Here is a 13,955-nt window from a genome sequence, read left to right as displayed (position 1 = left end):
AGATATGCATACATATGAAAATACTCGTACCAAATCTGTTACTGTTAGCACCTGTTATTTTTATACGAGTTTTTTACAATTGCCACGCCACAGCATTGCATAAAGTTTTTTAATTGTCGCATAAAAGTTACTTTATGCATTTTCAACTTCGATTAGAGGTCCCCGTCAGCAAGCTGACAGACTATCGTTAGAATCTTTTAAGTAACTGCCGTAATTTCCTTAGTGCCTTATATTTTACAACAACACACCTAGCCGATAAGTAACGAAGCCAGCAGCAGCAGTCACCACCACCACCACCACCACCACCACCAACGCAATCAGCAAAAACCTCAAGAACCAACACCGCCAGCCACCAACGCTAGCCAAAAAGCCAGCAACCACCACCTCCTCCACAAATACCAACACGCACGGCTAGTGCGAGTATTAGTTTAGTAAGGGCCAAAGTGAGCAACAATCTGTCGGCAGCACAAGCAGCAGCAGCAACACCAACAACAATTTAGACAAGCACGCCCTGCAGGAAATCTGTATCTAACTATAAGTTAACTGGAAGTTGATTAGGAAAGAACTATCGGTCACTATTATCTGTATATTTTATTTGAGGAAAGCTAATTATATTTCTATAGCGATGGCCGCCAAATAATCAAGAATGGTTACCTCTGCATTATATGCCAACTAACTCGTAACTAACTACTTTTGGACATAAAATATCAATAAGAAAAAACAAAATATTTTTTTTTTTGTTTTTTTTTTAATTTTGTATTTATTTATTTTATTTTATTACATTTCATATTCTGCTGTAGGTGCTCACGCATTCGAACAACGTCAAACATAACTTCAAAATGGTAATCAGTAATTATCATGAGTTTCATTTTCCCCGAACCGGTTCACTTTTCACTCCTGGTTTCCATGGTTTTACTATGGGCGGATGAAAAATTTTCGGGTGAAGTTTTTTTCAGGTGAAACTCAGGATAAGGCAGAATATAAAATATCAGTTTTTTTTTATTTGTCCTCAATTCGAAAAAGTATTTGCGAAGTGCAGAAAGGAATTGTATTCAAAGTAAAATTTGTATGAGGATGTTTAAATAGAAACTTGTTTAAAAAGAACAATACATTACTTTTCAACTAGTTTCAAGTTAGCTTTTTGTAGCTAACTACAAGTTATATAATTTGTAGAAATCCCGCAAAAAAGCTAACTACAAGTTGGTTATTATTTACCAATTGATAATTTTTTTTCCGCAGGGCCGCGCCGTGTCGCAGTAGCATCGCACACACATGCAATTGTATGCACGTGCCTGTGCATGTGTGCGTTTGAGTGAGTGAGCCAACGTCTACGTCGACGTGGACAGCAAACGTTGGCTGCTGCTTCCAAGTTTATGTACGATTGGAGAATGTTTCAGTTGGTGTTGAAGTCTCACGGCGGTCGGTCCGATCAGTAAAGAAGTACATAGAAAAATAGAAGAAACGCTCGAAAACGCGCACAATACGAATAAGTTAGTTTTTGAATTTGAATTTTTTGTAGAAGGTATTAATTGGTAGATACATTGTGCATTTGTGTGTTGTGTAAAAGAGCGAGAACTTAAAATTATTTAAATTTAACCTTCAGATATAGTACAGAGAGTATATAGAAATACATATGTATATAAATATTCAAATCATTGGCACACGCGTCTGACGCGCCAAAGGTACAACGAAAGTGAATAGAACGAAGCATTTTTCGAAAAGTTTCAAAATATCTGTGCCTGCTTTGCTGCGCTGTACTGGAGCGGTTCGTGCAGTGTCGATTCGGAAATTTATTTATAAATCGAGATTTGTTTCCTTTCTTTTAATACATCTACACAAGTACAGACATAAGAAGCCAGCCCTGTGCCACAGATGTGTAAATAATGTGTATGAAACACCGTTAAATATAGTGAATTACCCTAAATAAATCTGATCAAATAAATCAAAAAGAGATTCGAAAATAAACAAAAAAAAAATACAAATCACAACAAAAATACATATACATATCCTCCAACTTTTTAAAAATAGCAATAAGCATAATGAAGCAATGCAGCAGTTTTTTACAATACATACGTACATACATATTTTTTTTTAAGTCTTCATTAAGCAAATTTAGTGCGAACGAAAGTGCAAAAATCAGCTTTAAGCAAAATAAATATTTATTTATAAACATACATATGTACATATTGAAATGAATGTATATTTTCAAAAGTGCAAACAATTCAGCAAACTCGGCACGTCTGACCTCATCTCGCCTTATAGGTGTCGAGCTCCACAGATCGGTGCAGTGTTCACTAAACATACACAGATACGTTATACACTACATATATGTATGTGCTCGTGTGTAGGCTACAGATCGGATGCTACAAAAGTATATATCTACATACATATGAACATTAGCTCTATAGCTATCTATACAATCTGCGATCTGTTGCCTCGCCGCTGACTAATTCTCATTTGCCTACGTACGAATGTGTCTATTTTTAGCGGCTTGTTTAAATGTTTTTCAGTAAAAGATTCACTTCGAAACCGAAATTTTACGTTTGATTTTTGTTTTTGGTTTCTGAAATCGTGTGCGGAGCTTCCTTTTGAGTTGTACATATGAATGTATGCATTATGTGCAAATGTTGATACTGTACATATATATATGTACTGTGCCGTGTGTTGACGACTTTTAGCGTTGATTTTCAAATTAATTTTGGCAAGAAAAAGACGTTTATGTAATAATAATTGACTCATCCAAATATCTGGATACGAGAAAGTGTGAAAAAATAAAAAAAAAATAATAAAAACATTAAAAAGGAAAACAACTAAAGAATAAAAAAGAACCGAATATCAAAAAAATTAAAAATAAAATAAAAAATAATAATGTATAAAATTAAAAAAAAGTGCATAAAATAGATACGTATTAAAATTATCAAGAATACCAGACTCTAAATATGTAGTGATATAATTTTACCTTTTTCAGTACCAAGAGACACATTAGTCCCAAAAAGAGGGGAAGTTTTGTATGAAGCTTTCGGAGTTTTACTTTAGTTTTCCCTGCTTTTTCAAATTGTCTGAATATGATTTATCTATTTTCTCACCATTAAAACGGGTAACAAAATTAAAAAATTGCTCGACGTTTTTAAGTATTGATGAAACCAATTTTTACTGAAAGTCTGAATTGTATATAGATATAGATAGATATATAGTTATTTCTCAGTTTTCCCAGGTTGGCGATTTTAAGCGCTTTTTTCAATTTGAAGTAGATGGTGGCAGAGCAGCATTTAAAACAGTTAAAAGTAATTTAAATGTAAATATTTATACCATCAAAAGGACTTTCTAGGGTTTTTGGGGTCCGAGGGATCTGAATTTGCAAATTTATTTTTGCCAAAAATGGCCGCTGGGTGCATTATGATGCAAAACACATGGAAAAAAAGTTCAAACAATGTTTCTCAACAATGTTTCTAAACAGTGTTCCTTAGTGTGGTTTTTTTTTGCATCACAACGCTCCAAATCTCTCCCAGCGGCCGTTTTTGGTATAAATGAATAGCAGATTCAGATTCCTCGGACCCCAAGACCACTAGAAAGGCCTTTTAATGGTATAAACATTTGCATTTACATTAATTTAATTTGTTTTTAAAGCCGCTTTGCCACCACCAACTTAATTCAAAAAATGCTACCTTTAGACATTACACTATAGAAGTATTGCTATTTTGAAAATGTAGTGAACAATTAAGCGCCATTTGAACTAATATAGGGCCAAAAATGGCACTTTCATCAAAGTTGACAGACCTGACTTCAACAACAATTGACAAATAATTGTATAAGCCCAATAAAAATTTAGGTTTGAGCTCAACTTGGGGTTAAGTTGAGAACTAAGGTATTTCTCAAATCTCCAACGTTGTTTCTCAACAGTACCTCAAGTGGAGGATCATAGCGTTCTCAACAAAAAGGGCATTTTACTTTGTATGAAAAAAGGACTGTTTCTCAAGTTGAGAAAATGCTAGTTCTCAACTTGAAGTCCAATGTAATTCTCCAATTGGTCTCAAACATGCCATTGAAATACTGAAATTGAAATAGTAAAATACCTTATACCTTTTTGATTGAAACGACATACATAGATGAATTTAAATATTAATTTTTCATTTTATTACTCCTTTTGTATTATGTAGTTAAGCAAAATCGTATTACAATAATTCACTTCACAGTACACAGTCCGACAGTAATTTTGCCACTTGATTCACTTGGCGTTTAATTTTCTTTTCAAGATTATTTGAGGATATTTTGAAGATTATTTACTTTTTGTTGGTAATTTTCCTCTTTATAAGTAGTTTTTCACTTGATAATTAAAAATTCGTTTCTCTATCACTTTTTACGTATCTGCGCGTCGGTTAGAGATGAGTTGGAGAATAATGTTGGATGTCAACTTGAGAACCATGAATTTCTCCAAGGTTGGGGAAATATTTTTTTAGTGTTTATTGGGAGACAACTTTTTCCTACTACCCAAGGCTTGAATACTTTTTTATTTCAAGTAAAACTAGGTATTACTTTTTAGAATCAATGCAAAACTGGTAAAGAAAAGGGCAAAATGTCCTTCAGAATAAATAATTGTGGATAAAAATTCTGTTGAAGTGAAAAAATAAAAAAACATATGATTTATAATTTATTAACCAAAAAAAATTAAAATATTATTTTTTTTGCATTCATTTTATTATATTATTATGAATTATGTTCACCGCCGTAAAATTTTGTTAGCAACATGCATTATTTTCGCGTGAAAATTTGACATCAATTAAATTGTGAACGTGTGAACGTGAAAACTCATTAGTTTTGACAAAAATTTACGGTTTTTCAACATGTATTACAATGTTCAAAATTTATTTACCGACACTTTTTTCGTGAAAACATATTGCTAGCATCATGTTGCCAACATGTTTTGAGCCTTTTCAACTCGTGAACAGAGTACTGATTTGTACGACAGTAGTTTTATAGTTAGAAAATATAATCAGGAAAAAAAAAGAAAGATAAATCCCGCGAATTGTTTTATGCAAAAACTTGACCAAGCTTTTGTTTTTGAGTTGTGCTTCTTTTGAAGGTGTTGGCGATGTATGGTATCTAATTGTTAAATACAAATAAAAAACTTATGCTTTTTTGCAAATCACAGCAGTCTATATTTTTGAAGATATGCAATTTTTAATTTTTCGAATTTTTTCGAATCCCGCACTTCTCAAAAACTATGTAATGGAAACCCCCTTTTTTAATATTTGCTTCAAAAGTTTCAAGAAGAGCACAACCAATTTTTTAATTTGCCCAACCAATAACATACGACATTGTCCTTGGAATCAGATACTGAGCCTCAAAATATTTGAAATTTTACTTTAAAGAAAATTGCTTGGCGAATGTGTTGGCTGGTGGGTGACCCACGAACGATATCTACGATTACTAGTAACTTAATCTCAGAGAGATGAGCCTCATAAAAAGGATGTAAAGAAGGCGGTCAATGGAGCTTCTGGGGCTCATAATGTCGCAGCTTTAGATCTTAGTGGACATTTCGATATTACACATTCTAAGTGGTATAAAGGCGGTGAAACGAAATATTACAATTGCTCCACACTGATGGATCTGTTTCTAATTAGCTTAGTAGTTATCCTTCAGGGCATAATAATATCATACATGGTGGCCTTCTTATGGTCCAAGTATGCCTCTTGCCTCATCTACACTTAAAACTGTTCAACCTATTCAGTTAATTAAATATTTTTTAAACAGCTTTTTATTCGACTAGTAAATTTAAATAACTTTGAATTTTTTAGAATTTTATTAAGGGTTTTAACATGGTTACATGAAAGGAGGAACTTACAAATTCAGACCGACTCCCAGCGGCACTGGAAAGTGTAAACTATAAACTTGAGTGCATATTTCTTACGAATTCTTGACAGTTTAATAAAAGTTTGCAGATTTTCTTGGGTTTCTCAAGTGTCAAGCAATGCAAAATTTTTACAAAAGAATAAGTATAAGATAATTGTTTTTTAATTCTTTTCACAATGCAATGAACTCAGCAAAAGTATGACGTACATATTAGGGATGTTAATTATTCGCTTTTTTTGTTTTGCCGGGATTTTCGGGATGTCATTATCGCAATCCTGGGATATTCATTACTTTTCAACAACTTAAAACGAAAAAAATTGCTTCTATCTCTCCTACCATAAAGTAAATAATAAATAAATGGGTTTGAAACCTACTTTTTTATTTAAAGTGGCGTTTTCATTTTTTCTCTCTGACGACAGGATTTATTTGAAAGGAGTTTGTAATTTCAAAGATATGATTAATACCAAAAATTATTTAAAAAATTCAATGCAATGTAGAATAAAATTATGGGTACCAAATGAAAGAGGAAATTTCTTTAGAATTAAAAAAATAAATAAAATTTAAAAAAGGCTTGGATCCCGGGATTAACATTCCTAGTACATATGTATGTATGTATGTATAAGCGGAAAAAACATATCAATCAAAAAAAAAAAAAACATTTGTATGTTTATCAGGCACAAATGTAACACGGAATGCTCAGAGCTGGCAAAAATAAGTTTTTATCAAATTTTTTCTGTTTAAATTGTAGCAATTTTTTCATCGTTCTCCGCATAATTTCTTCATATTTGGGAACAGGAAATAGTGGCAGGCTAAGGCCAGCGACTGTGCTTAATAAACGAGCGATTTGTAACCTACATAAGTCATGCATTTTTTTATTTAAACTCTGATTTTGTAAGTCAATGTATTGTGTTGTGGACAGATAACATTTTCCTCCTAAATGCTCAATGAAAATTGAAGAATTGATATTATTAGGGTATAAACATACATATGTTTGTAGCAAAGTCAAATTAGAGTTGAAAATTCTTTATAAATATGTCGATTTTTTGGCAAAATAAAATGTAGCACCTCAATCTGGCGAGGATAGGATAACTGCAGAAAAAAAGGTCAAGCAAGAAGTAGTATACACTGAATCGTCAATATTATCTATTGATATTTATGTATGGTTACCTTATGTCGTACCCCTGTGTTGAGTCCCCTGTTCGTTGAGCCTGTTCATTGGTTAAACACAGCAGTGCTCTGGTACCCAGAGGAGTACAACCCAGAAGATAATTTAGGTAGGCCTTCTTAAGTGAAGTCAATCTAAAAGGCCTACCCAAGATGGATTCTAGAAGGGCCTTTTTCTATTAACAACTTACGCGAATGTGTAAGTTTATCTTCTTTATCATTACAAATAAATTTAAATATGCATTTTAGATTGCAATAAAACATAATTGATATAAACCTAAGAACTCCTCCAAAAGGCCTTCTGAAGTACGTCATACAAAAGCCCTTCTGGTAACCCTTCTATAGGAACCGAAAGCCAAAAGGGCTTCAATTTGTGCCACTCCATACAGGAGAAATGAAAGAAGAGCAGACTCTCAAGAAGGACCTTTAAAATGGCTTTTAGCTCCTGAAATTCTCTACTGGGAAGCTTAACTCAATTTTCCACGGAGTGTAGCCCTACATTTCGGGGCAATTCGTGAAGAGCTACAAGCGAGTTTGCAGGTCTTTAGAGCTGCTTGACTACCACTACAGACACTTATGTGGTGTACGCCATTAAACTAGTCTGATACTTGCAATGGCCTCCGCCTCCGATTCAAAACTGGAGCAGAAAAGCATATCGACACCTGAGTGGAAGATCGACCTATCTCGTCAGCCAGTTCCAAAACGCCCTATCTCAGAAATCTTTTCAAGAACGCTCCACTTCGGAATTTAGTTTAAAACGCCCTATCTCTTATTTTACGCAAAAAGCTACATAAGTCCAATTATTTTTGTGAAGTAAATTTTTGATACTCAGTAACAGTTTTTTTACTACTACTATTTCATTTATTAGACTGTGTCGCATAATGAGTCCATTCTTCCTTTAGTGCTGGTTTGAAGCGAGCTACTACTGGTAATAAAATTTATAAATCATATTCTTCATTATTGTCATCTCGAAACGAATTGGATTGAATTGAATATAACGGTTTTTAATTGATTATATGCGATCTGCCCTGTAAAAAAAATTTTTAAAATTCGAAAAATTTTCAGCAAAATTTCAAACTTTTTAATCAGAATTTTCTTTCGTATAAAGCATGATGGATGAGTTTTTAATATAGAGGAAAATCAGCAACTCGGTGAGCAACAAAAAAAAAAATTGGCCAAAAATCAACGCTAAGTCCCAGCTACTTCAAACTTGCACATTATTGTACTAAAATTTAACGAGCTAAAAAACTGAATTTCAAGAAAATTTTTTGAAATTCGTTGAATTTTTATAAATCTTTTACAAAATTTATAATTGTGACTTACATGATCTTTGGCAGATAGTTAGCTATACTTCCATAAAAATAATAATAAACATCAAATGAACAAACAAACAAAAGAGGAAAAACTTGTTAAAATGTCGCATCCCTATTTGTTTGGCCACCACCGTACATTCATACATATGCACATACTACTATGAATGTATGCAATATTTCGCATGTTTGCGCATAAAAAAGTTTGCTACGCCTACAAAAATTTCTACCCACCGCACATTTGTACAACTCTACAAATCTACAATTTTATGCGCTGTACATACTTAGAAATTCTTATTAATTCATTTATTTGTTTTATTTATTGGATTGAGAGTGTGTGGCTTGGTGTACATGCTGTATGTATGTTTGCCGCCTTAGCATTGCCAGTCTTTCGCCTTCATGCCTAGCATATTAATTTATTTCATATATACATAGATTTTGACTTTATTATTGTTTGTGTATAAATTAATGTTGCGGCGGTGTGTTGCTTAAAAAAGTAGGCGCTCTGTTGACCATATGGTGTGTGCCTGCCTGACTGAATGAACGCCTGACATATTCAAGGAAACATTACTATATACTTCGCCAGCGAACATACATATATATATGTATATGCGGTTCCATGTACGTTTAGGTGTATTTCTATGCCTCTGAGAACGTTCGCCTCCTTGGAGTGCACCTAGTGTGTCTATATGTGCGTGCATATGCATGTAGGTATGTAAGCATTTGTAGACATGTGTTTTTTACTATTTCTAAATTGTTCAATTTAGTTGTTTTGTGTTTTATGATCGTTTTTCTTTCAAGCGATCACTGAATTGAATAATTAAACTTAAATTAGTAATAAAAAAATTTCCGTACATTTGATGTGCCAATCGTTCGATGCCTGAATATGTATGTAGTCGTCTAGTGAATGTGGTGAAAGTGCATACGCAATAAAAATGGTGCAATTTTTATGTGGCAATTTTGATTGCTAAAAAATAATTCCCATTAATTTAACAGTTGAAAAATGGGTAACATTTCTAGGTCAGAAGTAATCAAGGAAAAATCAGTGGGAAAATGAAAACAATATAGAAAAGTGAAAATACTCTTACTGTAAATCAGATATGAAAAATATTAGAATGATCTGCTATCATATCTTGTGTATACTCATAATTTCTCGAAATTGCTTTTGTAATACAAATGGGTCAGTCCATGTCAGATCGACCAATGGTTGAGATTTCATTTTTGATTTGAATGGATTTTGGTGAGAACTTTTTTTTGTTATTATAAAACTAAATCCTGCCAAAGAAAAAAATTAAACTATTTGTTTTCGAAAATTGTGCGAAATTCTAAATTTCACAATTTCCGGGATTTTGCAATTTTTTTTTTGATTGTCTCAAAAAATATTATAGTTAAATAAATAGTTCTAGTCTCGTTTTAAAAGTAATATTAAGAGCTATATAGAGAAAAAACGCAAACTCAAAAAATGTACAGAATTTCCAAACTAAAAAATTGTAAAAGCAAAAACTAATAAAAAATTTGTGGCCCAATTTTTTCAAAACCTCCAACTTATCTAAAAAAAGATCCTGACATTTGTTTGCAAACCCCAATAAAGTTATGATAAACCGTTGTTATTAAATTTAAATTATTTTTTAGTTTAGAGTTTGCAATAATTTTTCTGTTTAAAGTTCAAAAATTCGTATCTTTAAAAACACCTTGAATATGTCAGGATATTTTAAGATCAGTTAAAGGTGTTGTATGAAAAAAAATTAGCCAAAAAACTTTATAAGTTTATACTTTCATGATATGTATTTTATATTTAAAAATTCTCTATTTTTTTATTTTAGATTTTTTAATAGATAATAGATTAATTATAATAGTTTTTGAGATATTAAAAAAGTAAACTTGGTAAATCCGAGAAACTTTGAAATTTTGAACTTTCGAAAAATTTCTGTATTATTTTTGTTCTTTTGGCATAACTTTGTTATAGTTCTGAACAAAATGCATCCAAATCAAAAATTATCGATTTCAATGATTGGTCGATTTGACATGGATTGACCCATATGTATGAATGTGTGTTAACTCTTTAAAAAAGAAACATCCATCTACATATATACATACGAATGTATAGATCTACCCAATTAAAATGCAATTTGCTGAACCAGTCAAGTGCATCAATAGCACATGATTACAAAGTTCCATAAACAATACTAGTAAATAAATAAATAAATTTGTTTGCAAATAAAAAAAAACTTCTTTAACCTCTCGATCGTTGGCGTAAGCGTAACAAATAACAAACACAGGCAAATACAAACATACTCGTGCACACAAATGTACATATGTACACCCAAACAGAACGACACCAGGTTGACTTGAGAATGTTTTCATTCACAACACTCAATTGAAGGTCGGATTGCGCCTTTTTTAAGCAAACAAACAAATCCAACACCTACGCGCGTGACACTCGCCGAACATGCAAACATATATGTAAATACATGTACATACATACATCCAAACAAATGGAGGGAGGCATAAATAAAGTGATCATTGCAAACGCTCTGCCTGTTACCATTGGCTTTGTGGCACATGTGCAAACAATCACACCTACATACTCGAACATACATAGAAATGTAAATTCAATTCTGCGTTAGCGCACATATGTACATATATTAAAAATTGCTTGCAGCATAACTGCATGTATGTACATACATATTGACATATGTAATCCCTTACCTAAATATACATAAATGCATGCAAATAATTGAAATGCCGCAACACCTTCGCACCTTCGAGTTGATTGCAATCAATTGCTACAATCTGCACTGAATTCCTTTTGCCTTAGTTCAGAATACAAAATACATACGTATGAATGAATCGCTCATTGACATAGGCAATACATGTATACTCGTATGAAAAATGTATTTTTTTTTTTACTTTTTTGAGTTGATCGTAGTTTAGATCTAGGTGTGCGATATGGAAATGTCGGAAAAAACTACGATCTCTAGTATCCCCGCGTTCATTTTAATAAAAATCTTACAATTAGATTGCAGAGAAACTACCGTGTAGATATCTATGGACTACTGTGGGAAGAGCTAAGATAGTTATAGTTAAGATAGAATATTGCCGATAAATCTCAAAAAATCTTTAACAGACCTCGAAAATTTTCTGAAAATCCCGGAAAAGTTACAACAAAAATATCAGAAGGTCTCAAACGGCTAAACTGTAGCAAGTAATTTTTAAGAAAGAAAAAACAACCGACTTCAGCGAGTATCGCAGGTTACTGCATGGTAGATAAGCCAGAAAGACAGAGCAGGCTTGAGGTGTAACTAGACGACGAGTAGGGAGAGAGTATGGGCTATGTACTGCCGCCCCGATTGGAATCCAACTTCTACGACAGAGGCGGTATGTACATAGGAAGGATGATGAGATGGATAGACTCATCGCAACATATGCTATTGACTTTCCCAGCTTTCGCGAGCTTAAGGTTCAAACACCTTGAGTCTCAATTCTTTAGCCGCTTGCTGAGCTTTTTTTTGAGCACGGTGCTTTTTTTCTACTACAAGGAATTGGGCGTCACCATTAAATTTCACACTACAACCCATCGCCTCACTCTCCTTTTCCCCTTCTCCTTTTCCCCTTCTCGTTTCTTGTTCACTTTTATAACCCCTGCCTCTCACGACAAAGAACAGTTCATTTAATTACTAGCCTAAGTGTTTCGCAACTGTAGGTTAGGTCAGGTTGGGTAAGCGCGCTGCCTCCGTATATGGAGACCCACTTAGACTCGACTAAGCTGTCCATTGTGATGCCCTTAAAGGGTAGAGGGAAAAGGACGCAGGTAGACCGGAAAAATAGTAAAAGGGTAGGGAAAGAGGAGGAGGAGATAAGGGAGAATGACGACACCTATGGCTTTTTGCAGGCTTTTTGCAGGAAAAACGCTCCGAGCTCGCAACGGAGCTCATCAATCGACTAATACCCATTCCCGAAAGCTCATCGAAAGTGCGAAAAATGTGTGATCCAAGGTGATTAAATCTTAGGCTCTCAAAGGCAGGGCACCAGAGCAGCAGGTGTTGAGATGATTCCACCTTGTCATCCTCCATGCAGCTAGTGCAGAAAGGGTAATCGATAATGTTCAGCCTTACGGCATGATTAGGTACCTATCACGCAGTGACCATTGAGCACTCCCACCAATAGTGAGAGATGCAGCTTGCTTAGTTTCACGACCTCTCCAGACCCCCTCCGGTCTACCCGTGGCCAGAAGGATTTTGCACCTTGCATTCCAGGGGCTTCGCCCAGCGTTCGCTGAGCTGACTAATCGCCCATCTGTCCAGAAGCAGACCACACGAGGTCTGGAGAGCCCCGCTACTCTAACCTAACATAAAAAAAATCCGAAAGATTAAAATCCATTTAATTTTCTCTGCAATGCCTAAGAAATAAGAAATAAAAATTACCGACCATCCTCTGCCTAAAAACATTAAAAAGGCAAAACGATCATTACTTTTTGCTTTAAATATTAAAGCTTAGCTCCAAACATCTTACGCAGAGTATTCAGCTCTCCAGAAAAAAAAAACAAACTTATTCATACAAAAATTTTTTTTCTACTACAACTTATTAAAGCAGTTTACAGCTCTCAAGAAAAAACTGCTCGTATATTTATTTCTTCAATGTTTTAAGCAACAGAAATATGAAAATTTATTTTTGTGTTTTTTCATGAGAACTGTATTCTAAACTTTAATGCTAAATTTTTTTAAATCATGAGAAGTTTAGATTTGAAAAGATTCGAAAATGCGATACAGTAATTTATGTTCATTTTTATTTATTTTTCGTTATCGTTATTTTTGATACTTATCTTTATTCGATAATTTTTAATCGCCTCTGCTTTTTTATGCCCGTTTAAATCTTTTATTGTGTAGAAAAATGTAGTCTGAAAATAACGGTTATAATATGATCGCAAAAAAAAATAAAAAGTAACGATAAAAAATTAATCGAAAAATGACAAAATCCAAAGATAACTGTTATTATTGATCGAAAAAAAATAAAAAGTCATGAAATGTTTTAAAAATCTTTCAAATTTGCCAGAACGAAAATGGGCAGAGCCTTTTGCTACGTTTTCTCTAGTTACATAAATCCGTTAAGATTAAAATACTCGTAGCCAAATTTTTAGCATCATGTGACACATTTTACACTTTCTACAAAATATGACGAAATTGCTTAAAATTTTAAATTTGTTTGCTTGAAATCGAGAAGCATGTCTTATCTCGTTGTTTATTCGAAAAACAAAAGGGCATGAAACTAGCATACATATGTACATATATGTATGTACATACATATGTCTTTATGTATGTGTGCTTTAGCTTGTAAAAATTTCAAATAAATTTAAGCGAAATAACAGCAAAGCAATTAGCAAAAGCGAGTTTATGCTACAGCATTCGCTTGACTTGCATGTACATTAGAGTGGTCCAAAAACAATAAAGTCGAAATTTTAATGCCGCCACCTGTTGTTCTGAACCGAAAAAAATATACCCCTATTTTTTATTTTGAAATCAAAATATTTTGAGGTCGCTAAAAAGGGATTTTGAAGAATTCTATACCATTTATACGAAAAGTTCTTTTTTCCCATATAAAATACATGGAAAACTTTGAGCGCTTTGAGCGACC

The 13,955-nt window shown here is 33.3% G+C and overlaps 1 protein-coding gene across 3 annotated transcripts in view; it reads left to right on the top strand.

Moving 5' to 3' along the window:
* The first annotated feature begins 1,335 nt into the window (after nt 1–1,335).
* The window catches only part of LOC118733704 (integrin alpha-PS2), a 121,381-nt gene continuing 108,761 nt past the window's right edge, over nt 1,336–13,955 (top strand). For 2 of the 3 annotated variants that reach the window (XM_036463229.1, XM_036463227.1), the window contains exon 1: nt 1,336–1,490. The gene's annotated coding sequence lies outside the window, so the exon portion shown is untranslated. Of the gene's footprint in view, nt 1,523–13,955 lie in introns of all 3 variants that reach the window. The other variant, XM_036463228.1, reaches the window with a different exon arrangement.

This window comes from Rhagoletis pomonella, unplaced genomic scaffold, assembly GCF_013731165.1.
Source record: "Rhagoletis pomonella isolate Grant_MI unplaced genomic scaffold, Rhpom_1.0 Rhpom_scaffold_00002, whole genome shotgun sequence".
Classification (NCBI taxonomy): Eukaryota; Metazoa; Arthropoda; class Insecta; order Diptera; family Tephritidae; genus Rhagoletis; species Rhagoletis pomonella.
Note: the sequence above shows the minus strand (reverse complement) of the source record. Positions and strands in the feature narration are given on the sequence as shown.